Source organism: Euprymna scolopes, chromosome 14, assembly GCF_053919585.1.
Source record: "Euprymna scolopes isolate OS-2025 chromosome 14, ASM5391958v1, whole genome shotgun sequence".
In the NCBI taxonomy this organism is placed as follows: domain Eukaryota; kingdom Metazoa; phylum Mollusca; class Cephalopoda; order Sepiida; family Sepiolidae; genus Euprymna; species Euprymna scolopes.
In genome coordinates, this window is record NC_136495.1 from 52,532,247 (window position 1) to 52,558,192 (window position 25,946).

Genomic DNA, 25,946 nt, shown 5'->3' on the forward strand with positions numbered 1-25,946 from the left:
CACTCTTTAATCCTTATCCTCGGCTGGCCTTTTGGCCTTGATAATGTGGTGATGCATGTGTAAAAAAAAAAAAAAGATACCCCCAACCTCCCCATGTTAAGAACGGCTTTAGGAATTTGGTACTTCGGACATGTGACCATTTTAAGCAATACTCTATGTCAAACCTCCTACTTAAATGTTCTTGTTCCCAAAATTTTACTATTGCATAAAAATTCTGATATTTGCAACTTGTGCACATATCGATGGTCATGCTATCCGATTTTTTTTAACTTAATTTTTATTAGTTTATCAATTACTTTTGATTTTTTGGGGCGCATGCAAATTTAAAAAAAATTTTTTGAACGGAACGAAATTTATATTTCCATTCCATTTTTAAAACAACCGTAAAACAGATTTGCCTACTCCAGAAAACTTTAAAAAACAAATTTTCACCATTTATTATCATCTTTGGTTATTCTTTCAGTTGTCAAACGTGGCATGCCAGTCTCACTCCTTATCTGATCAGGTCATCTTTTGATGGTCATCCTCTTGATCTTTCTTGAATAAAATCTTGATATGATTTTTTTTGTTGTTTTTTTTTTTACATAGCTGGAGTCCGATAGCCAGGAAACATGTTCAAACCATATTAATCTCTTTCTTTCAAATAACATTGTTCATATCAAACCTCTATCTGAATCTACACTTCTTAGTCTATCTCACAATCAAGGATTGTTAGCAGTAAAAATAAATAAAGCAAAAACATTTTAGATTTCAAAGTGGGGGATCAGTTTCACATACCAATTTAATTTCACTTCTGACTCACCAAGCAATAATGATTACCCACTTCCGGGCCAGATTGAATTTTTTTAGGATAGTCCTTAAAGTTTTATAATTTTGTTCTTTTGTTTTTGCTTTTTTTTTTTTTGTTTTGTTTTTACCACTAATTTTATGTTAGATTTTCACATGTAAACACCTAAAAATAGTAGATCTCATATTTACTTTTTAAGAGAATCACCATAATATACTAATACCATATTTGGTATCATTAAATGCCTGCACTCTATGGTACCATTGGTGAATTACGAAGTCAATTCACCATTTTCATGTTCATATTTTTATCAATACAAGATTGCTTACTGACGGATTATAGTCGGATACTTTTTATTCCAGGAAAATATTTTGACCTTTTTTTACTTTAAGTTGAAAATTTATACTAAAGGAAATAACTTTTCTTACCTTATCATTTTCTGTATTTCTTAGATGATCATTATTTTTTTTTATCTAAACTTATTTTTAGAGTTTAAAGCAACAATTGATTGAAATGGAAAAGAATAAAGCATATTTTTATTATTAGTTAAAGGAAAACACATTTTCAATTGGAAGAAACCCTGGAAAATAACAATAAAAATGCAATTCATGAATTTGGTTGCTCTTATGATTTACTGGAATGATGGAGATCTTCCTAAGATTCCAGTTTCTTTTTAATGTTGTACACAAAACTTTCGTTATCTTCTCCCTCTCAGCTCTGTCTAAGCCAGCATCATTAGGGACACAGACTTCAACTAGGGTTGCTACTTTCCCCTCTTGTTCCATACCACTGTGTCAGGTTTAACATCTCCCCTTTATCTGTACGTAGCTATAGGAATTGCATAGTTATAGAGGATGGTGTCTGACTTATTTTCAATTGTTCTTTCTGGTATATGTTCGGAGGACTGAATATCCAATTTTTAACATTTTTGAAAACATTTATTTCAATAAGCTTTTGCATTTAAACAATGTTAAAAGATTTTTTTTAAAAACATTTTTGGTTTTGTACTGATTATTATTTTACTTGGTGCAAAATAAATAATTAGAAGGGATTTTTTTTTATTATTAACGGTTGATTTAGCTGAGGGTTGATTTTAAAGATTAGATTACTATTATTTACGTTAGTGGTTACCATTCAATCCTCTGGAAGTTGATTATGTGAGATATCCACCATTGAGAGATAGAATATAACAGCCAGATAGTTCATATTCAAAAGAGTTTATCTGCAAATAATCTTGGACATTGCTTTTCTCAGAAAGGCCAGTGTTAGCATGACTCCTTGTTCAATGAGATACTCACTTCAAACAAAATAAACGCGTCTTAGGTAGCTGCACTCCAACCAGATATTTTCTCTGCGTATCTCTCCACTTCTGCCTTCAACCAAGCATCTATTATCTGCAATGTCAACCATTTATATGCACCACCCAAGACATGCAGTGCAGTGCATTTTTACAATTCTGGCAAGTTTGGAGCATACAAAATGCCCAAGAATTTCATCAAAAGAACAAATAGATGGATGCTGATAGAAATGTCATAAAAAGTAAGTTGAAAAAATCTTTTGAACACGCCACGGGGAGATAACTCAATTTAAAGCGCCGATACACCCCATCTTTAATACTAACTTTTCTTCCTAAAAATCGAACCTTTTGCTTGGTATCATAACAAATTGTTTTTTCGCTGTAAAAAAAAAAAACTACTTGATGAAATTAAGTGAAATTTTTTTTCAAAGAACTTCGTTCCATAACAGATATATACAATATAACCCTTTTCCGATATTTTCATCTTTTAATGTATTGATTAAACGGTACAAGTACCGAAAAAATGAATGTAGAAGAAATATGGAAAATTTTGGGTGAAAGTTATCTTCCTTGATATAAGTTGTCAATTTAAAGTAAAAAAAAAAAAAAAAAAGATCACTATTTTTGCTTTTCAAACTGTTTGAGGCAATTTAAAGAAATAAATTTGTCACAATCCAGAATGCTCTTTTCAGTGTTCAACAATTAGTAGTGCATTTTTTCTGAAAAGAAAAAGAAATTCAACCATATTGCATCAGCAAGAAATCTTATTTCGCTATTAGTGTAAAACAAGACACGTCCACCATGCTAAAAAAAAAAAAAAGAAGTGAAATGGCTCAGAAAATCAATGATGGTGATTTTATTTAAAAATTATATTACAAATGAAAGTGCTAAATTATCAGAGTTAGCTCCCTTGAATCATACTCTCCAATAAATAGAATGGAATCAAAAATATAATTTCATCCACTTTGGGAATATAGATTATTCTCATTCTGGCACTGATGCCCAGGCTAGCAAATATGGCCCGACTGGCTCTTCATCATTCATATTTATTTATGCATTGTCCGTGCATGTCTTTCGATCTGACCCTGGCAAAACATGTGTCTTTCTATTGCTTTGGGATTTTAATGTATTCACGCTTTAGTAAGATTGTCTGTGAATATATTGCTTTGTATATCATATCACTTTACACACTTTATTTTTGCATTTATCTTCCACAAACCTATATATATCTACTATATAAAGGGTAGTTGTGTATATGTTTCTGTATGTTAGGCTAAAAATCTAAAATTACAAAACAAAGACCCACAAAGTTGGTAAATTATGATCGGTGTTGTCTAGGATGAATAATATCTAAAATTTAGAAAATAAATTCTTCTTTTTTTTTTTTTACCCTAAATTGGCGTCAGAGGTGGGGTTGTTTTTTCAACCATATCATGCACTTAAGTAACTCTGATTTATATAAGGGAAAATAGTTTGTGTGTATGTGTCTAGAGAGAGGAATGGGCTGGGCAAAAAAGAAAGGGAAAATGGTGGAGGAGGAAAGAGAAAGATAGATGGATAGAGGGTGGTAAAGAGATAGATAGAAGTGGGGGGTTTTCCATGCAACACCGAGTAGCCCTGCTAGTATGTAAAAATAACTGTTTCTTTATTATATTTTTCTTTCGTATATCATAGAGGGCATAGCACAAAATATTGTGGCCTCATGTTTACAGAAAAGTTACCTGAATACCTGCGTCACTAAAACCATTAAAACTGTTCCTTAGTGTTATGCTGATCTAACCTATTGCATTACTACATGGACTCATCCAACACTAAGAATAATGATAATGTAGATAACAATAAAAGTCACATGACCAACCCAGAAAAAGTCTTTGACTAACCATTACTTCTATACTTTTTGTAAATACATATTCTTATGAACTACTTCCTGTTTATTTTCTTTTCTTTTGGTTTCGACCCTTTAAGGCCACAATAATTTGCTTTACATACATGGTGATGATTGCAACGTCTTGTCAGACGAGTGCCACTCCCTCAGACATTTAAAATCCATGAGCCCAAATGGCTGAGGGAGTATCTATACAAATATGATGTTACAGAGTCTTAGCTTTGTACAACAGCTAAGTCTCTCTCTCTCAGTTCAAAATGTTGAGATCCAGCAAGCAAGAGCAAGATAGCCAGCAACAAATTAAACTGCAGACCAGCTCAATGCGGGTACTGGTCTTCCGCTTTATGGTTTTTTAAATCAGAGATTTGGTTTTCCTAGAAAGGTTGCCTTCACCACGGCTTATGGGAGCCCTCTCCACCCCAATACACATATACACACACACAAATATACACGGTGCTAGTTGGCCGTTGACCCAGAAAAAGAGTTCATTCGCCCTTTGGAAGGTCTTGTTTTTAATCCTTCAGGGAGACTAGCCGCCCTCCTCACCAAACAAGTCTGGTCGCAAATATCACTCCTTAGACTAGAGTAGGAATTGGTTCAATCAGATTAGTGGCTGTTAAAAACAATTTCCCTTTTCGTGATCCCTAAATTTATTTGAGGTTCACCCATACATGAATTGCCATATTTGGGCTGCTGCACCAACCACTAATCTCTCTCCCTCTTGGACGCTGTAAAAGAATAGCGTTCAACTTAATAAGATTCTTCTTCTTTCCTTGGACCGCTTGCCTTTGGAATCACCTCTCTGCTCCTTGCTCTCCCCAACTGTACCAACATGCAGAAATTGAAATGTAATGAGAACAAGAATCTTGCTGCCTAACTCCTCACTTAGGATACCCTTACTTCTTCATGGCAATATGTCTTGTTTGAGATAATTAAAAATTAAAAAAAATCTTTTTTTGAAGCACACAAGAGAATCTCAAACATGCTGTGGCTCAACAAGACACTCCAACTGGTAACAAGTCGATTTGTATGAATCAGCCTTTTTTGATTAACTTGATGAGTGTGCAGATGTGGAGAAGTATATCTGGATAGCCAAGCAATTGAGGTTGTTAAGTTTGGTTATCTTGGTGATACTATCGCAGCACAGGGTGGAGCAGGTGATTGTGTGATTGCAAAGGGAAGAGTGGATGAAGTCGGCCAAAGGAAGAAACTATCAGACATGTGTACTCAATGTGATAATTAGGTCTATGACAACAGCATATTCTTTCCATTGTTTTGACTCTCGAGTACATATTGACACAGTTAGACACAATTAATCAACTGAGAACCACATCACTGTACATAAAAACATACAAGATATCAATGGATATATACCTGAGAATCAAAATAAGGAAAAGAATATGCTGTTGTCATAGCCCTAGTGATGATGTATGGAAGAGAAACCTGGCCAGTGAGAGTTGAAAACGTGTTGCATAGAAAGAAACAATATGAGAATAATACGATAGATATTTAATATAAGTGTTAAACACAGAGTTAGATTTAATGATTTAATGATTAAATCTGAACAATATAGAGAGACGTGTACAGAACAGAAGATTTTGATGGTATGGCTATGTTGAAAGCTCGATAAGAATTTTTGGTTTATTAGATGTAGAATAGTTGAAGTAATAGGTTCAGTTCACTTGGGAAGGCCAATGAAAACAGGGGAGCAAGTGATAAGGGTACACTTAAGAGAAAGAGGGATAAATAAAGACTTGGCCAGAAAAAGTTTAATTCGGAAGTCAATTTCTAAAAGCTGTTCAATGCATGCCAGCATGTAAAACGTTAAACTGATGATGATGATGATGATGATTGATTGATTGATTGATTGATTGATTGATTGATTGATTGATTCTGTAGTTGGCATTGGTTTTCTTGATTTTTTCTAGAATCAGATACTTACAGGAAGAACCACATGAAGGTTGCCATCATCCGTAAGTAAGAATGGTGTTGTAGAACTGATTGAGTTCAAACTTTGAACACAGAGGTTGGCACTCCGTGCCATTACTCACTTCACCATGGTCACCTTCCAAGTAATTACATCGATAATTGGTCGCCTACAGAATAGCTTACTGATTGCCGTCAATACAATTATAATACATAATGTGGATGTGTATTTTTGTGTGCAAAAAGGAAGCACCGGTTGTAACTTGGAATTTTCAAGTACCTGCCTGGATACCACAGACACTATGGACTGTAGTAGACCAATGCATATTTGGTTTGTGCAAAAAGTGATTTGACTGTATACTGCATATCACTGATTTTCAGTCCTTTGGATTGAACCGCATGGAGAACAGGGGTAAGACGTTACCTGATGTTGCTCACTTCAGAGTCCAGGACACTTGCAGCATCTTAAATACCAAAACTGAATGATGATGATGCTGAGGTACAATACCGATTTTCCTGCACTCTTCATTCCAGAATCTTGTGCCAGATTAACTGGTCTGTTGTTGTTGTTTTTTTTTATTTATTTTTTAATTACTGCATAACTACTTATAAAGGCCCAAGAGCCACTGTGAGGTAATACCATGTTGATCGATAATGACAAAAACTTTTTAAAAAATTCTCGCTGGTTTTGATGAACCATTTGATTTCATCTTAATAATAATTCAAGACAATCCACTAATTAGACACTTTTCATGTTTCTAAACTACTGATCGGACAGTTTCAATATTTTTCTCGATTCCAATGCAATTACCATTTCTGCTCTAAGTTGCAGATTCTGATACAATTAATGATTCCGATTTTAAAATCGGTTAAAAAAGTGGGCTTTTATTATGTGGTGATGCTGCTGCTGCTGCTGCTGCTGCTGCTGCTGGTGGACATTTAGCAGTCCTTATCTACTTTTAAATGTATTTTTATAATTATTTTTTTTATTTGACAAACTTGATGTTTTTCCCTTTATGCATTTTATCCCAGATTTTAATAAACTCATAGTGAGATTTTCATTTATATTTTTCGCGTCTGCCATTGTGTCTTATTTACCCACTCTTGTCATTTTAATACGTGCCATTTTAACATGTGCCATTTTAACATGTGCCATTTTTACCTAAATTCGTTATAATGATCTTTAGTATATCTAATGACTGTATACATAATTATAAGTACATTTATAAATATACTATGAAGGACACACAACATTGTCCGGGAATGAATTAATAACTGTGTGCCTTCTGGTTCCAAGCCTGAACTTCATATTCCCATTTTTATCCTATTTTTCTTTTTTTTTTTTTTAGTTTCAATTTTCAAGTTATGAATCAAGTAAAACATTGTCTTTCTTGTTGTTGTTGTTGTTGTTGCTGTTGTTTTATGGATGCCTGATGAGAAAGTAGACCCCATATATAATTGTTAAAACAAAAACAGTACTGATCCCAAGGCCACGTCAGCATCTTTATGGTAAAGTCTTACTGGTAGTTTAAAAACAAATATTTATCCTTACCAGCAACAGAAAAGTAATTTGTAAAGATTAAAATTTTTTGAATACCGATCCTGATACCCACCAAAGTTCCAATTTAAAAAAAAAAAATTCTGACTACAACGTTAAACCACCAAAAATTACTAGAAACTGAAATAAATGTTGTATGTAAGCAAATAAATGAAACGAAATTAATCGATGAATGATTGAAGAAAACACAATAGCTGCCATTTAAAGTTGTAAGTGAAGTCATGACTGTTTAAAATTATCGGTGCTTATGTATTTTTGGTACCGCGCTATTTTTAAATAGTTTTTCAGGTTAAATTCAAGTTTCACGATATCTTTTTTATTAAATTGTTAGGTGGAAGCACAGAATAGTAACAAAACACCATCCCCATGTTAAGAATGGCTTTCGAAATAATAACATTATCATTTCAGTGCAGCATCAAAAATACATAAGTACCAAATTATATAATATAATCTCAAAAATAAAGGGGGGGGGGACTATCACCAGCAGGTGCAGTGTAAATAAATTCATGATGCTTCCAACACAGTCATTTGGTGGCAGTGTGATTATTAGTTTTTTTTTATAATTTTGCCTGAATTCATCTGGATAAGTCATCAAACCCCACTAAACGTCGAAGAATTAAATTTAAGTAAAATAAGATATGATCTCAAAATAAAGGGAAACTACCACCAGCAGGTGCAGAATAAACAAATTAATAGTTCACTACAAACTAATCCTGTTACTGACAAACTTATTTATTGGGCGTCCAGTAAATAAGTCTGCCAGTAAGAGGATTATTAAGTTCTTGCTATTAATTTTATTCTGATTAAAAGAAGTGCTAAACTACCAGTTGTTACAAAATCGGTATTGCCTCTATATTAGGATTTTTTTCATTAAAAGTTGCTTGTACAACAACAGTTTCAAATTTATTAATGATTCACAAAAAAAAAATTGGCAACAGAAAAAAAAAAGATTTGTTTGAAGTTTGTATTATTTTTGATGTTATTTTATTTGTCTTAAATTTTTTTCTTTTAAAAATCTCTTTTGTGTAACAATAAAAAAAATAAACAAAAAGAAAAAAAAACAAATGGACAAAAAACAATAAATTATTGGCTCGGAAAAAATCCATGACAAAAAAAAAAAAATGAATCTTGAAAAATTTGTAAACATTTTTTTCTATATATTTTTATATTTTTAATTTTATTTTTATTTTTTGTGTTTGGAAAGTAAAAAGCCTTTTTTTCTTTGTTTTTTGTTTTTTTTGTTTTGTTTTTTTCAAATTTTTTTTTCAATTTTTGTTTTTTTCGTTTTTCTTTATTTTTTCCTCAGGGTATTGATATGTTTTTTGTTTTCTTTTCTGTTTTTAAATGTTTTCACTTTTTAAATTGTTCTGTGTGTTCATAGATATCAATTGTTCACATCCATATCTCTAGTAAACCACTCTAAAATTCAACAACTCAAACATTAAAAAAAGGACATTTATTTATTTATATTTAAATAAATATTGGATCCCTGATGTTATTTATTATATGTTGATTAAATCCAAATAAACCCAAGCAAAATAAACACTTGTATACAAATATATACTATCGCACATGGATCATATAGACATATTTCCTTTTATACAGGCACCTAGTCTTATATATATATATATATATATATATATATATATATATATATATATATATATATATATATATAAATCAATACAATAGACTGTACATAATTATAAGTACATTTATAAATATACTATCAAGTACACACAACATTGTCCGGGAATGAATTAATAACCGTGTATCTTCTGGTTCCAATGCTGAACTCCATATTACCATTTTTATCCTATTTTTCTTTTTTTATTATTAGTTTCAATTTTCAAGTTATGAATCGAGTAAAACATTTTTGTTGTTGTTGTTTTATTTTTATTTTTATTTTTTATGGATGTCTGGCGATAAAGCAGACCCCATGGTATAATTGTTAAAACAAAAACAGCATTGATCCCAAGGCCACGTCAGCATCTTTATGGTAAGCAACTGGAAATAGCTGACACAAACACTGCATGACAATAAATTCAAAACGCTGAAAACAAAAGTTTAATACGAGAAGATTAGGCAAGAAATAAATGTTTTGTAACTTTTTTTCAAGAGAAGTATACTAAAAAAATGTTTTACTAAGAAATAAGTTTAAAAATTTTTTTTATCAATAGAAAGTATCTAAGAAGTTTTATTTTTTGCAAGAAAAGTTTCAATAATATTTTTGTAACAATAAAAGCAAATTTATTTTCATGTAAACAACTATGATTGAAAACAATTATTTTTTCAAGAATAGAATCAAATAAGTGATTTTTATTTCCTTATTAACAAAAACATTGTCTGCTTACAGCTGATTGCTGATTGGCTAATTGCGTCAGCATTTTCTGGCAGCTTACTGAAAACTGCTGGAAGATCCTGATGTGACCTGGGGTTAAGTTCAGGATCAATACCAAAAAAGCTTAATGCATAATCAACATCCCCATTGAATTCCTTGGAAACTTTTACTCAGGAAAAATTGTTTGATCTTCATATTGGGCTTTATTTTCAATTGCATCCCCGGACATTACAAATCTAGTAAAGATTATAAGTATTCTTTACATTTATACTCAGTATCACTGATATACACTTTTTTTTTTTCAGCCAACAAAAACATCTACAGTCATACACAAATTTCGTTATTATTATCATTGCATAATAAGTAAAAAGAAGAATCCAAACAAAAGAATCCATAGATTTATGATCCATTTATGCAAGGGAAGAGACTCGCATGGTGAGAGGGATCCTAAATCTCACCGGACATTTTTTGCACTTCGTTTTATAAGAACCCCTCCACCAAACAAGTGGACAAGCTTTATTTGATATGTTCAAAAAGTTCGCAGAACGTTTAGGTAACGCCAAAATATGTGAGAACCACACGTACATTCGCATCCATGATCATATCTTAAATATATTCATAGAGAAACATATAAGCAAGTGCACATGCACGCGTACATGCAAATATAGAAATTTTTGTTGATGTTTCATCTTTTGCCTCCATGCTGGCACAGAAAGAATAAGAATGATAGATTTATCACTCTCCCACAGTAAGAAGATGCGACACTAGTATCAGAAAGAGGGATTGAAGAGCCAGCATCCCCAAGGAGGAGCACTCTGATCTGCAGAAGATTTTTGGGCAGCCCCATTGGCATTCTCTAGTAAGGACACCTCACACAATTAGGAATAAATGAATAAATTCTCAAAGAGAGAAGGTAAAACCTGGGAAGGAGGATCTCCTAGAACTGCACAGAACCAGCAATAGACTGCGATCAACAGAGTAAAATCGTTTCAGAAATGATTTTAGACTCTGTTGATTTTTGATAGTGTATTTTTATTTGGGCAATGACACGTCAACAAACTGGAAATATCTGGAAAATAATAAATAAATATAATATTTTAGACTTTAAAATTAAGGAGGTGTCACTTAACTATATATATATATATATATATATATATATATATATATATATATATATATATATATATATATATATATATATATATATAATGCAAAATGTTTGTCAGTTTGTCATCACATAGCATAGAGCAGAACAGGTAACCATTATTTTTTCTGAATTTTCCAAATGTCTGACATTTAAAAAAATTTTCTTAGCAGACTACTAATATGTTTCAGAGATTTTGAAAGAATATTTTTTATTGATGCACTATATATATATTATATATATATATATATTTTTTTTGCATATACCCATCCCAAATGTAGGGTTAATTTTGTTTAAAATGTTATTCTTTTTTTTTTTTTCTGTTGAAATGTACAGGATGATCAATTACACTTTTTGGTCAAGAAGTGGATGATCATTTTACAATATATGCATAGCGTAAAGTGAACGTTTACTTTAAAATCTAAAATATATTAAAAAAAAAAGAAGTAATATAAACTACTTGTCTTTTTTTCACTAAAACTTTTGGAAATTAACTTTCGACTTTAATCTTTCAAATACAATCCAAAAGTTATCAGAAACCTACAAAAAAATTATAAGCCAGCTTTCAAAACTATGTTTCCCTATCAGTTTCTGCCATTCTTCGGCCATTTTTGCCCGTACCTACTGGTGGTGGTTTGAGATACAATTAAATAGACGATATAAGCTACAATTTTCATATTTTTTAAGGGAAATTAAACAAAGCGGAAATAGAACTAATGTACATGTTATTGTATGTATTGCAAACCCATCGTACAACTGAAATACTGAAAAATGTACAGAATATATATATTGTCGTCATCACCTCAACATTGGGTTTGGTGTTCGTTTTATATGCTGACATATGTTGAATAGCTGTAAGAAATTGATTTCGAAAGTAATCTATCTCTGGCCATGTCTTTATTTATCCCTCTTTCTCTTAAGTTAATCCTTGACCTCTCCTGCCAACTGATTCGGCTACTGCAACACTTCTATGTCTACTTATTCAATAAATCTCATGCAATCTTTCAATGTGAGAAAACCAACAAAGTCTCCTGTTCTTCATAAATCTTCATAAGGGAGAGTTTGAATTACCTACTAGACACCAGCGTTTTAAGTCTCTCTGTACAAGGGTTTATCAACCTGCCATGAGAGTACTTTTTTCCTACAAGTAAATCCTGAACAAATAATGAAAATAACATAGCATCTGAATATCAAATAAGATGCTCTCGGCACAACTATACAATGGCTCATACAAGGAATGATTCACCTTCTCCCAGTGATGTTACTTCAAGTAACAGCACTTAGTTGGATACTCCACCAGGCCAGATGTATTCTTGTCCTGGAATCCGATAAGAGCAAGATACCACAAGAAAGATATATTATAACTAGGGCTATGACAGCAGCATATTCTTTTCATTATTTTGACTCTCGAGTATATATCTGACACAGTCTATCAACCGAGAACCACATCACACTATATAAAAGCATATAAGATATCAAGGGATACACATTCGAGAGTCAAAACAACGAAAAGAATATGCTGTTGTCATAGCTCTAATTATGACACAGTTAACTGGTCAATTGGGGGAAAAGAAAATTAATATTCTTCGCTTTTTTACTAGTGCAACGTTCGAAAGGTAAAAAACTTTAATGGCATATTATAAAGATTATAAGTGTTAGCCCCCCCAGGAAGTGTTAGCCCCAGGAAGGGGAGGTCTCTTGATTTTTGAGAACTTCAACTGAAGTAAAATAAAACAACAGGAAGAAACTAAATTCAACTTTCCTCTGAACTCATGAGATCTAAACCTGTCTTTAATATTCACATCTATCATATTATTCCCATATCATTTCCCTCCATGCAATATGTGTCCTGAACTCCTACAGACCAGGTTTCACTTTCATATATAACACACACACACACACACACACACACACACACGCCAAATAGACTCTTGCTTTGGCTAATAGTGGTAACTCTCTGTTGGTTAGCAAAGACAAGAGTTTCCTGAACTTACTCTATCTACTCCTGATTCTTGCAGTCACGGTAGCCACTGCTCAAACCTATGCTCTAATGGTATCATGAAGGTAACAAAACTTCTGAACACCTGTTCCTTCAGATAACCAGAACGCATAGTGTTTTGAATTTTGAGACAAAATTATACCAACAAGTATTTTTTTTTTTTTACATAGGCGTCACCACTTATCAAGGCCGATCGGCCACTTAAGGATAAGGGTTAAAGAGTGTAGAATAGTCAAAAGGACAATATAGTAATCAATAGTAATGGAAGTTCGGTAAATTTGTTAACTTAAGTGGAACGGCTCATTAGAAACTTGTTCACGTTGGACTTGAAGACAACCATATTATAGACAGCTGGAAAGCAGGAAAACGGAAGACAATTCCACAGGCGTGCAGTTCTAAGAAAGAAGCTTTGATCATGGAATCTATGTTTAGGTTTAGGCACAGATAAAGAGTGGGGAAAATTATTGATAATGTTTTCAGCTAGTCTAGTGTTTCTTGTGAAAGTTTGGCGAGGGGGGACCATAGATTGAAGCTCAGTTGAACACTTTCCATGAAAATAACGATAAAGCAGAGACAAACTCACAACATCTCTTCTGTGAGATAGAGGTTGCAGCGAAGAGAAAAGGACATCTCCCACCAGGCCACGAAGTCTATTTTGAACCCTATCAAGGCAGGACAAGTCTTTTCTAGCAGCTCCTGCCCATATGTGACAACAATATTCCATCCTTGGACGTATCTGGCTCTTATATAGATAGAGAATTGCATCAGCAGTGAGATATCTACTGGATCGATAGAAGGATCCAACCATTTTTCCAGCGGCCTTGGCAACAGATTTGATGCATGTATTCCATTTAAGATCAGGAGTAAAGGTCAAGCCCAGAAGCCTGTCAAAACATAAGGCCTCCCCAAGACGAGAGCCATTCATTTTAATTGATGCCAGATGGGGATCAGAACGTTGATGATGTAAAGATAGAAGCTTGGTTTTAGATGCATTAAAAGTAACCAGCCACTCCTTTCCCCATTGCACAACGTGATCAAGATCAGAGGAGAGAGAATCGGAGAGAACTTGGTCGTTAACTGTCTACGAATGATGTAAGGATGTGATTTGGAAGATCATTAATGTAGATCAGGAAAAGGGTTGGGCCCCTGAGGGACTCCAGCATTTATACTGTGAGCTTCTGATTTTTGCCCATCAACTACTACTCTTATGAACCTATCAAAGAGAAATGATTTAATAATTGAGAAGACATTTCCAGCTATACCATAGCTGGAGATCTTGTGAAGTAAACCTTTATGCTTTGACATATACCATAGCTGGAGATCTGACAACCTTTATGCTTTGACATATACCATAGCTGGAGATCTTGTGAAGTAAACCTTTATGCTTTGACATATACCATAGCTGGAGATCTGACAACCTTTATGCTTTGACATATACCATAGCTGGAGATCTTGTGAAGTAAACCTTTATGCTTGACATATCAAAGGCCTTTATAAAGGCCTTTGATATGTCAAGAGCAATTGCCCTAGAAAGGTTGCCTCTGTCCAGAGATTCGCTAATCCTATGAGATATAACTGTAAGCACATCTGCTGTAGATCTAGCAGAACGGAAACCATATTGTGTGTCACCAAGAAGGTTATTTTTGCTGAGATGGTTGATTACTTCTGTATTTAACACAGATTCCAGCAACTTACTCATGATGCACAGGAGACTTATTGGCCTGTACTGAGAGGGGGATGAACGATCACCTGAATTCTTTAATACAGGGCATACTGATGAGATTTTCCAGGGTGATGGGAAGCAATTTTCCTTAAGACAACGTTTAAACAGTTTTGTAAGCATGGGTGCTAGTTCTGGTTGAAGTTCTTTGAGTACTATAATTGGAATACCGTCAGGGCCGGTTGCTTTACTGGAATCAAGGTTTTTATGACGTTTTATTTCTTGCTTAAAAAGCCAAGGAATAGAACGTGTCATTTATATCTGTTGGTAGCAGAGTGTAGTTTCTGTTCTGATACTACACTTCATTTGTTCTGTCTTCACTTGATAAAGGAGAAATCAGTCTAGACTGAGGTAGTTTTTAATTTTTGTCCCAATCCAAAGTGATCCTGTTAGAGAAAGTGAATTTTCTCAACATTAAAAACCGACCTTGTCTCTAACTCTGTCTTTGTAGGTAGGCAAATAGTTTTTCTCTAGGATCTTAGACAGAATCGTCAATACCGTAAAACTTGGATACTGAGATTGCAGACTGTCGGAAAATGTCAGATCCATGTCCAATGAAAATAAAACGATAAAATGCAACAGGAGGAAGAGGAAGAGGAAGAGGAAGAGAAGGGGGTGTTTAAAAATGTGACAAAAATATCAACCTTATATCGAAGATGAGAATACACATAAACAAATAAATTTACTTTAGAATAAATAAAACATTAGTCAACAAATTGATTTCATCACAAACAAAAATAATGAAATGCAGACGATAAAAGATGGAAATGTAGATAATAACATTAATCACAAAAGAATTTTACATCTATATATATTATACAGAATACAGTGTAGGAAGTGATGATTACTACTGGTCATGAGACTCAAACCCAGTTAACAAAGTTAAAGATTTGTGGGGGAATCTATAAGTATAATTACTTCCCCCACAAAGTTTGCATACTAGCGTTGTTCCATTCCAGCATCAGGCATTAAGATTTAAAAATGAAGTGAATTTAGTTACTTATGAAGCCATGTTAGCAGGCTTGTCATAATTCAGACAGTAATAAGAGTATTCGAACAAACAGGAAGTTTGAAATGATGCATGCAGCTAATTCACTGCTTTATTCACAAATAGGGTTCAACTTTTACTTAAAGGGTTTATAATTATATACATATATATCTATACATAGATATATAATTATAAATCTCTAGACCTTGCTTGCTTGCATTTTGTCTCTGACGATCGGGTGATACCATATTTTAAAAAAGGGATGACAGGTAAATTTATATATATATATATATATATATATATATATATATATATATATATATATGTATGTCCGTAATAACGCATAACATGGCTAAAATAAATCAGATTTCAGAAAACAATCTATTCCACTAAATAATAACTGTAATAACCATCCGCTTTACCAACAAAGCTCTGCCCAGTGCAATAATTATAAGCCAAACCCCCTGGAATCGTCTTAGGAAAAAGAAAAATATTTGGTGTAACCCCCCTCCATTCAGCTTAAATGTTAAAACAAATATACAAAAAAAAAAATTTAAGATTATAGAAAATTCTTTTAAGCAATCGCATAGATACAGTACCATATTTAATAAAAATTCAATTAAACTTTTCTACTCTACAATTCCCAATTTAGCACAAACGATAATATCTTCAAACAGCTAAAAAATCAAATTAGCCCAGATCATACTTTTCCCCATAATGCCAAAAGCTAACTGCAATTGTAACAATAAACAAGATTGCCTATTCAAAAACGATTGCATCCATTAGGATGTCACATATTCATGTACTGTTATTGAGTTACTACAAAACACCTAGTTGGAAATAATCCTCCCATAACAGAGATCCCCCATCCGTCAACTACTCAAAATACAACTCCAATAAGTGAACCAACCGTTTCACCCACAAATAACCATGTCACAACTAACAACATAAATAATAATATCAATATATAGTGATTATAGTAATAATAATAGTAATAATAACATTAATAATAATAACCCTTCTTACTTTTCTCAAAACACTTATACTATTCTAAACTCCCCTCCAAATTCAAATATCCCTATACAGATTGAATATACTATTGCTAATTAACAACCTTAAATTAAACCACAATCTTACCTCAAATCCTGACAGAAATCCACAAACCATTAACCCTATGCAAACACCAGGCAATATATTGGCAACATATTGGTACCACTTCAACTTTAATAAAGATTAGAATATCTAACCACATTTGCTCCTTTAATAATGACATCACTGATAATAGCCAGGGAACTTCCCTAGCCGCTTTAATTAAAAGATTTAAATCTAAAAACACCCCTTTCTCTATTAATTGAGCTATTCTTATAAAAATCAAAGTCTTATACCCCAGGTTGTAAGTCTTATCACCTTTGCATATCTGAAGCTATAAGTATAATTACTTCCCCCCCCCCAAAGTATCAACATAGTCAATTCCAAAAGCGAACTTATTTCCCAATGTAAACATAAGAAAAAATTCAAATATAACCAATGCGAAATTACTTAGCTTACTTTTTAAACTTTGGGCTAAAAATTTATTTAATACTAGACTACCCGTAACCCATTATATTAGCTATGGAATTCATGTATGAGCGTGACACTTGTGACGTAAAGAAAATAGTATTTTTTGACATAACAGAAACATTTCTATGAAAGTATATTAAAATGAAAAAAGAATATAGATAGATTTCTATGAGTCGTTCTGTTTATTATAATTGATAATTTAAAAAAAAAAAAATTACAGTTACTGAAGTTACTAAGTGGTTGGCCATACTTATAGGTAAATGTGCATTGAACAGATACCATAATACTTATTATAGTTAAATTCAAATTTTGATATATCTGCTTTTTTTTTTTACATCGTTCATTTCTGTATTACGTTTATGTTATTTTAAACCCCACTCTTCCCATGTTAAATAAGAATTTCGAAATAATAACGTTAATATTTCAGCGTCCCAATGTTTTTTGTTTTTTTTTCGCATTTAAATTATCCAAATAAACAATTGTTAATACTGTCTGCTTTTTTTTACATCGTTCATTTCTGTATTACGTTTATGTTATTTTAAACCCCACTCTTCCCATGTTAAATAAGAATTTCGAAATAATAACGTTAATATTTCAATGCGCAGGTCATGCGCGCATGCACAACCGGATGTTGTAAACCGGAAAATAGGTTACATAGATCGTTAAAAGATCATTTGAGTTTTATAATTATATAGATAAGAGATTTCTTTTATTCCTCTTCATTAATTTTTTTTCTTTCTTGTGAGACTTAAGGAGCTGTTATATACTGGCCCTGGCCATATATCTGCATATATGCATGTTTCTGTTTGTATACGTACATGTGTGAGCATGTGTATGTTTGTCTATACATATGTGTGCGTATATATGCATATATATATGTGCATGTATATGTATGTATGCTCGTATGTCTCTGTATAATTACATGTGTGTGTGTGTGTGTGTGTGTGTGCCCTTTGGGTGTGAGTTGGTTCCTTTAGTCTTACCTCTTATTCTATATTATTTTATTTTGTATATGGGTGTATATACATTTATACATTTATATATGGATATATGTGTATATGGACAATTATACATTAAATATTTTTTATAACTATAACTTATGATTTGTAAACCTTTCTGCTCATTTAAACTTCCCTCCCAATTTTAAATAAATAAATTTGAATTATCATTTCTACATAATTATTTTTCTGTCTGGATCACAATGACCTCACCTGACCTATATTTATCTATTCTTGAATAGATTGGCAATCTGCTTCTCCCCCCCTTTTTTTTCTCCTTTTCTCTCCACTACGGCTATTTTTCTTTCTCCCCTCTTTTTTCAGCTTCTTATTATTCTTTTTTCTTTCTCTTTCTCTTTTCCCCTTTTCCTTTTTCATTTTTCCTTTCTTTTTCTCACTCACTCTGTCTCAATTTAAGTTTCAGTCTTTATTGCTATTCCTTGAGTCTTGTTTTCACCTTTTCCATATTGCCTTTTCTGTCATTTAAAAACAAAATTGATTTTTTTTAACTTGAATTTTACTTCTCCGTAATTTGATGGATTTCCCAAAAGCATTTATTTACCCCGGACATCGGTAACTTTGTTTCTCGTTCTTATGAATTATCAATGGATATATTTGGATTTATCCTGTTTTTCCTGGGGTTTATCTTTTTTCAATAGATTTTTACCATATCCTTTTATACTTCTACTTTTTTCCTTGTTCCTGCTTTCATAATCATTATGAAACTTTATAAACTTTCACTGTTAAAAACTTTCTTATGCAAATATTATTCAATCTATATTTGTAGTTTCTTTTAATCCATTGACCGCCAAAATTTATTGTATATTTTGCAAACCTCTTTCCTCGGATGAGAAGAATTGCATTTTTCGAAACTCTGCGGAATAAGGTCTTTCAAGTTGATTTGTACTCCTTGTCGGATAATTAAAAATTCTGTGTACCTTATTTACAGGTTTTTTTATTGTTCTTTTTTAAAATTTGAATTAATTTTCAATAATTAGATTTTTCTATTATATATATATATATATATATATATATATATATATATATATATATATATATATGGAGGAGCATGCATGTCTCAGAGGATAAGGAACAACAACAAAATCTCACACACACACACATAATTAGAAGAAAATTCATCCTAAAAGGATTAAAATTAATTTCCCAAACAAAACAGTTTTACACCATTTTTATGTTACCTTAAAAATATTAATATAAAGATATCTCTACAAACCTTAATCCAATTTTAATCCAAATTCATTACTTTATTTTGACACTAAGGAATATTAAGAAATAATTTAAATTTAGGAACAACAAATCTCCCCAAATTTCCAGCAATCTTCGCTTCTTGCAGTAATCTTTACAAATAATTTTGCATTATCTCAACAGCCACTGACTATTGATTTCAATGCAACGATTGTTGGTTTGCTTTAGAATTTGAGTGGCATTAAGCCCTTCCAAAATTCCAGTACACCCTGCATCTTTCCAGCGAAGGTCTGGTTAGTTCTATGTCTCTTTAGACTTTCCATTGTCCTTGATCCTTCATGACCATTTTGTGAAATATCAACTGAGATTAATACCACATGTGTGTGTGTGTGTGTGTGTGTGTGTGTGTGTGTGTGTGTGTGTGTGTGCATTGTTTTTGGGGGAGGAGTGGGTAGTTTCAGTTCCCTTGAACTTGTGTGGTTTCTTCTTCTTCTTCTTCTTCTTATTATTATTATTATTATCATTATTATTATTATTATTATTATTATTATTATTATTATTATTCTAGAGAAGTATTGTTTTCTTTATTATTTTTATATAGATAGAAGTAAAGTTTTATTTTGTCATCTAATTCACATATGTGTTCATGGTGTGTATGGGCACATGTATATAAATTAGATGCCAGTACTAAAGAAAAAAAAGACTTGCTTTATATCTAAATGCTCATAAAAGATATTAAGAAATATGAGTGGTTGAATCAACATAGATTGAGAGAGGGCAAGAGAAACAGATAGCTAGGAGATAGATAAGTGACTTATTCAGTTGATTATAAATTACAGCTAATTAGAACAATTAAAACATTTTTTTTTTGTCAAATATAACTCAATCCCAGAACTAGTGTATATTTTAGCATGTATTATTAAAATTAATAAAGTACATAGGTAAAAAACCTGAGAGAAACTTGATAAAGTCACATTTAGTATAAGGGAGACACATTTTCTTTTGCATGTAGGACTCTAGTGGAAGAAACACTGGTTTCCATTTAGCATACTGTAATACTCTTCTGTAAAAAAAAGAAAAATGAGTCCTCTTTATTACCAGTATCATAAAATTTGTAAACAAATGAATAAATTTATTTAAAATAATATAATTTCGTCTACTTTCAGTAGTGGGTTTAACTCAGTCGGTAGATTATTGGGCATCAGTAGTTACGGTTGATCGTGGTTTGGTGCTTGGGTTTTGAATCTCTGGGTTGATGACTGCTTAGACTGCAGATGCTTTGCCAAAATAAAGCCTTAACTGAAACATGTCTGCAAATAGGTAGGCAGAATAATTGTATAAATATTTATTTTAAATCTTCATTAAAAAAGTTTTAAGACTTTATATCCAGACATTTCAAAGTCATAAGTATACTCATTTTTAGAGGTAAACAACTTAATAGCTTACTAAAAAATGTCTATGGTGGATGTTTTTCCTTTCTTTGGTCATCAGAAAGTATTATAATCTATAATATAAATCTCACCTGTCTGTTTAAATGTATGTATGTATGTTTTGCAAAAACTTTCGACAGAGGCGACGGATTTTCACAAGATTGGTATCGTTTTGAAACTCGACCCTTTGGACAACAAGTATCAAAAAGTTGGCTAAAAAACATAAGTTCCTTTACCTTCAACTGGCCACTTTTCTACAGAGAAGGTTCGCTTTTTTCACCGATATTTTTGAAAGTCATCTCCTCTTTTCGATTGACTAGCCTTAATTTAAACCTACGTCACTTCCGGTTTGGCGATGTGTACAACAGGAAAGACGTCATGTTTTTTTTTCACATTCTTTTCCTCCTTTGCGGTACAGGCACGAGCCTGCCTACCAACTAAATTTTTTATTTTTTTACTCAACACACACCTCCAAACACCCGGGCAACACTGAGTATCCATGCTAGTAATTTATGAAAAATTAACTTAACCAATTCATAGAATTACATCATTAAGTTAGTTTAGCAATATCATTCGATTTTTGATAGTGTATTCGATTTCTGAACAATTCATTTTGAAATGAGTAAAAAATTTTATTTTTGCCAAAGCAAACATGTTATTTCTCAGTTACTTTTTGCAAACTTTCACAAAAAACACTCGTCTAACTGAAACCACTATCAATAATTTCCCCCACTCTTTATCTGTGTCTAAATCTAAACGTAGATTCCATGAACAAAGCTTCTTTCTTAGAACTGCATGCTGTGGAACTCTGTTTCGTTTGTCTGCTTTCCAGTTGATTACAATATAGTCATCTTCACGTCCAACGTAAACAAGTTCTTGATGAGCCGTCCCTTTTACGTAATCCAAATTACCAAATTTCCACTACTAACGATTCCTATGATATTGTCCCATTAACTACTGCATACTCATTAACCCTTATTCTCGAGTGACTTCGGGCCTTGATAAGTGGGAACTCCTATGTAAAAACAAAAAAAAATCTCTGGCAATCAGACGATCTAACATTTTCAAATGGATGTGAAAAGCAATAACGTAGACGAACATGAAATATTATGTGTACGAAATTGATTCCTTTTTAAAAGCAAATGTTTTCTTTAAAATTAATGATGCAATCTATAATATGAATCTCACCTATCTGTTTAAATGTATGAATGTATGTATATTTGTATGTCTCACAAAAACTTTTGACAGAGGCGACGGACTTTCACGAGATTGGTATCATTTTGAAGCTCGACCCTTCGGGCGACAAATATCGAAAAATTAGCCAAAAACATTAATTCTTTCATCCTCAACTGGGCACTTTTCTACAGGGAGGGGTCGCTTTTTCCGCCGATATTTTCAAAAGTTAGCGCCTTTTTTCGATTGTCTAGCCTTAATTTAAACCTACGTCACTTCCGGTTTGGCGATGTGCACAACAGCTAATGCTTTACGCTTTTTTTTTTCATACTTTTCCTCCTTCGAGGTACGCGTTTGAGCCTGCCTGGCTACGGCCACTTTTTTTTTTTTTTGCGCTCGCAATTCTCCTTTTTTTTTTTTTTTTTTTGCTCAACCAACACCCTTACACACACACCTCCACTTTCTTTTCACTTTTGCGTCACGGGTTCAAGCCTGCCTGCCTACTACAACTTTTTTTTTTTTTTTTGCTCAACACACGCCAACAAACACCCGGGCAACGCCGGGCATCCAGGCTAGTTTTAAATAAAATGTATGTCTATTTGAAAAACGAGTTTGTTTATTTCATATTTTCTAAGTGTTTCAAAATTAACAGAAGCCCCTGAAATTTAATACCAGAACTTTCTGTTAGAATTTTAAAGATAACAAATCATGTCAGCAAATTGAATTGTTGCTCAAATTGCTTTTGCAAAGGATTAGGTCTCAACCCATTATTAACAAACTGGTGTCACAAATCAGAAGAGGCTTCAGGATATTGCAAACAATTCAAGTAGTAACCAGTTTAGAATGCCTTGATCTCGTTGGATAATGTGGACATATTCAGCTGAGTATGTTTATTTATATAGATTTTGAGCTACAAATGCAAATATATTACCATTCAGAATGGGCGTGGATGTAGGGTTAGAGTTAGGGTTAAGTGCTATCAAATTAATGATCATTTCAAAATTTCAGGTATTATTTGTTTTGTATTTTAATTCTCATTATCTATTATATAAAATGCAGTTGTCTGTGTATTTTTATGTTTTTTATGTCCAGCTAAAAGTCCAAAACTACTAAACTAAGACTCATCAAGTTGGTAGACTAATCCCAAAAAGTAATATCTAAAATTTAGGAAAAAAAAAAAAAAAAAATAATAATAATTTGGCGATTAAATGTATCATTGAACATTACCAAGAATTAAACACGATTTTTAATGAGTCAGCATTTTTTAATGTAAGACACTAACTCCAAATTTAATTTTTTACACACACACACACCACACACACACGCACACACATATTTTCATTTCTCTACAAAGAAAGATGGGGGGGGGGAGAAACTTAGTTTTATTAGTGTTCTAGAGGCATCTCTAATTTTATTTAGCGCTTTCGGTAACACTCTAGAGGCTTCTTAAGTTTAATTTTTTTCATTCCTCACATAAAAAAAGGGAATTTCTCTTCTAAGAGGTGGGTGGGTGGGGACTTAACACTATCAGATTTTATTTAGTTTTTATGCCCCCGGTAAACACTGGGTAGCTCAGCCAATCATAAGTAAGAGACTGATTCTGAACAGTAATTGGAAACAGAGCACAGCATAGAGCAACATGCTGACGTGGCATCAGTATTGATGTTAATAAATATCAGAGAAGACGCATTGAAGATAAAACTTCAGAGAGCAGTTGAGGAAGGCGGCTGAGAAAATGTCAGATGAAATGGTTGCGATTCTCCATGATTAGATTTGTGTTGACTGGTAAAGAATGCATGAGCAAAGTAGGTTTTACAAGTTACAGTCAAACCTACGAACTATCTTCTTCAAAAAGGTAGCAACATGTGATCCGTGCCATGTTTGAAATGGCAAATAAAAACCCATGAAGATTACTAGAGAGAACTTGAATGCCTACTAGACATTATCCACGAGTGTCTAAGATCTCTCTCTACACGGGTTTGTCAAGAAAATTATGTTCCAACTTCTTTACTAACTTAGTGTTTGAGAGGTAAAGAACTTTATTCGAATCTATGTATCTAAGATCAATTATAATCCCCTGGAAGGGGATTCCTTGATTTCTTAGAACTTTAACTGAAGTAAAATGACACAAAAATGTGAAATTACACAGGGAGAGTTTGAATTACATACTAGATACAATACTTGAGTGCTGTACGAGTGTTTGTCAGGAAAACCTGACATAAAGATACGTCACCTTACAAGTAAACCTTGAGAAAATATTAAAAATAACAATAGTATTCGAAACCCAAATAAGATCCCCTTGGCACTGCTATACACTGGCCTCATACAAGTGAGATTACTTCAAGTAATAGCACTTGGTTGGATACTTCACCAGATTAGATGGATTCTTGTAATGAAATCTGATAAGAACCAGAAACCACAAGAAAGATATTCTATAACACAGTTAATTGGTCAATTGGGCAAAGAAAAATCATTATTCTTCACTTCTTTACTAACTCAGTATAAAAAAAGAAGGCCTCATCAAGAACTTGCAGAGGATAACATGTCTAATTAATGTGTACAAGAGTGTAAGATACTGACAGACTTGAAAAGCCAGATTCAATATGTTCATAAACAAGTTGAATGAACCAGCGATGGCTCAATTTGATATTGAGTTTGCTACCACCATAAGTATGCATGTGTGTGTGTGTGTGTGTGTGTGTGTGTGTGTGTGTGTGTATATCTATCTATCTATCTATCTATCTATCTATCTCTATATATATATAATAATGGCAACCTTTTGTCCCTTGAAACAATGGTATTCTGCACCTAGTTTGTTTTACCATAATGTCTGCTATGGCTAACCAGATGCATGAGCAAGTAATAAAAGAACCTTCGTTTGTCCATTTATCAGGGTCCCTCTCTCGGCGTTGCAGGCAGACTCCAATGGAAAGGCAAGCCAAATGCAGTCGGTCCAGTGCGGCTGCAGGAGCTGCTGGGAAGATGTTGGAACTCCCTTAGCCTTCCCCAAAGCATCCACAAGGCAGTGGGGCTATTTTATATATATATATATATATGTATATATGCAGGCGGCAAAAAGTAAGTCCGCACTTGTACTTTTTTCAAAAACTGCAAATTTAAGCTAAATTTAATGTAACTGTTTAAACAAACTATACCTCATTTGATTCGCCTTTTATTCCTCTATAATTTTACCTGTTCATATTTGACTTTTAATTGAAATATTCTAGTGTTCACGTTAATTTAAAAAAATAACTTCAAATTGAGGAGGCAAAAAGAAAGTCTGCACAATGGAAAATTGTTATTTAAATGTAACTTTAGGACATTAATGCAACACAAATACAACAAGAACACAATGAACTAGTTAATACTTAGTAGCATAGCTCTTCTGCAATTTGACAGCCTGCAATCTTTTGGGAATTCCTTGAATTAGACTGCAGCAATACTCCGGGAAAGGGCATCCCACTTTTCTTTAATTTTTCTCCAAAGTTCTTCTAAATTTGAAATGCTATTATTGCATAGCTGTTGCTTGATGTAATGCCATACGTTTTCGATAGGATTGAGTTCTGGAGATTGTGCAGGCCAATCCAAACATGGAATATCATGCTCTTCCAGGAACCTCTTGATATTGCCAGCCGTGTGAATGGGAGTATTATCCTGCATGAAGATGGGATTATCATCCAAATTTCGACCAAAGTAGAGTAGAAAATGCTCAGTCAACATATTAATGTACTTAGTCGAATTAATTCAACCTTGCAAGCGAACTATAGGCCCTGGACCATGGGTACTAATAATGCCCCATACCAAAACTGAACCTCCACCACCTTGCAGCGTTGAAACTGAGCACCTAGGATTAAATTTTTTGTCTTTCCTCCGACGGACGTACTGCCTACCATCACTGCCTAGCCTATTGAACTTGCTTTCATCGCTAAAAAGC

General features: G+C 32.9%; 1 long non-coding RNA gene across 1 annotated transcript; it reads right to left on the bottom strand.

Annotated features, from left to right (window-relative positions):
• Positions 1–11,236: 11,236 nt before the first annotated feature.
• LOC145293009 (uncharacterized) lies at positions 11,237–15,883 on the bottom strand. Its single transcript, XR_013869639.1, has 2 exons — positions 14,282–15,883; positions 11,237–14,193 (listed from the first exon to the last, which is right to left on the bottom strand). It is a non-coding gene; the product is annotated as an uncharacterized LOC145293009 (long non-coding RNA).
• Positions 15,884–25,946: the final 10,063 nt, after the last annotated feature.